Here is a 1621-nt window from a genome sequence, read left to right on the forward strand (position 1 = left end):
CAGGGCGCCGCTCACTGGCTGCTCACTGGAGCACATGAAGCTTGCACAGCTCCCCACGCTGCCCATCGTGGGCAGCATCTGTCAGAGCAGGGTAAGGGCACTCGTGTCGCCTCTGGCCACCACCACCTTGCCTTTGCTGGAGGAGCAGCTTGCCAGCAGCAGCCAGGCTCGTGTCGGTGGGCACTGACTTCTGAGAGGCTCCGCAGACAAAGGGTGGACAAGCCTTGCTGGCAGCTGCCTTCCTGAGAAAAGGATTTCTCACCCCCAAGAGAGTCCTGTTCCTCCGATTCCAGCACACTGCTGTTGCGAAAGCACATGGACTGCGGAAAAATGCAGAGGCACAACTCGAACAGCCCTGCTGACACCTGGCTGTGTGGAGTGGGGCGGGTGTAGCGCAGCAAACCTTTGCACAAGACCCCCGATGAGAGGAACACCTCCTGAAGTCATCCTCTGCACTTCAGGGACACTGTAACTCTGCGTTAGCAAACTCACACCTCAGAATGAAGAGAGATCTGTATCAAATCCTGAGGAGCGAGACTCTCTGAGAGTGAAACCTAATTTAAGCAGCATCGTGGCCGTGGAGCTGGTGGCAGGAAGGACTGTCAAAACAAAACACCACCCTCGTGACTAACACCCCTGATAAGTGGATCCAAACCCAGGGAAGCAGAAGTGTTTGCTGAGCAGCAGTTGTTGTGTTCAGAGCAGGGACCAGCCTCTCCCGCCCTTCGCTCTCCAGCGGGGCAGCTGCTGGCTGCCCCAGGAGCTGTGGGAGAGTGCAGGGGGAGGGAGCAGCTGCCCACTGGAGCCCAGGGTCACTGTGGCCAGGCACGGCAGAGCCCATGGGCAGTGGGCAGGTATCGAGTAGGGCACAGGGACGAGCCCCTGCATGTGGCAGCCTGTGAGAGATGGCCACAGGACCACAAGTCCACAGGGGAGGCCACGAGCTGAGCACACAGCAGCTCTGCCTCCAGCTTGCACGGGCAGCACATGTGGCCCATCCTGTGACAGAGGGTCACCTCTGCATGGGGAAAGAAAGGGAAAAGAAAGGAAAATCCAGGGTAGCAACGGAATAGCTGCTTCTGCAGCAGGAGCTGAAAGGCCTACAGCATCTCCTTCAGGGAGTGCATTCTCCTCTGCCAGCGCCCGAGGTGAGGAGTGCTGAGCTTCCCCAGGGACCGAGGGGGTCAGGAACGATGGCTGAGACGGGCACTGCACAACAGCACTTTTGGCCACTGAGCGGGGTCTTGCCAATCCTTTCCACTCTGGTGATTAACACGTAACTGAAAAGCAGAAGGATGAACTACAAATCCCTCCTGACCGTCAAGCCAAGGCTTCTAACAGCTTGTTGGCTGCTGAACAGAGCAAGCCAAGACAAAAAACACCACAAAAAACCCACCCAGACTGAAGCACAATCTGGGAACATAAGCATAGATGAGTTCCTCGTGACTATTCAGCAAGGACAACACTACCTTCCCACTACGCTTGCCAAGCCCAAGAAGCCACCCAGTTTCCTCTGATTTGCTCCCCAAGAGGAGCAGAGCCAGTTTCCCAGAGCGCGGGTGGTGCCGTGCAGCGGTGAAGCAGGGGCTCCTCCAAAGCTTCGCTCTCTGGGCATCGGCAG

The 1621-nt window shown here is 57.5% G+C and overlaps 1 protein-coding gene across 1 annotated transcript in view; it reads right to left on the reverse strand.

Moving 5' to 3' along the window:
• OPHN1 (oligophrenin 1) overlaps positions 1-1621 on the reverse strand; it is a gene marked incomplete at its 3' end in the record, with an annotated part of 25760 nt that overhangs the window by 18786 nt on the left and 5353 nt on the right. The gene's annotated exons all lie outside the window — the stretch shown is intronic.

This window comes from Buceros rhinoceros, unplaced genomic scaffold (genome assembly GCF_000710305.1).
Source record: "Buceros rhinoceros silvestris isolate BGI_N320 unplaced genomic scaffold, ASM71030v1 scaffold26179, whole genome shotgun sequence".
NCBI classification, from domain to species: domain Eukaryota; kingdom Metazoa; phylum Chordata; class Aves; order Bucerotiformes; family Bucerotidae; genus Buceros; species Buceros rhinoceros.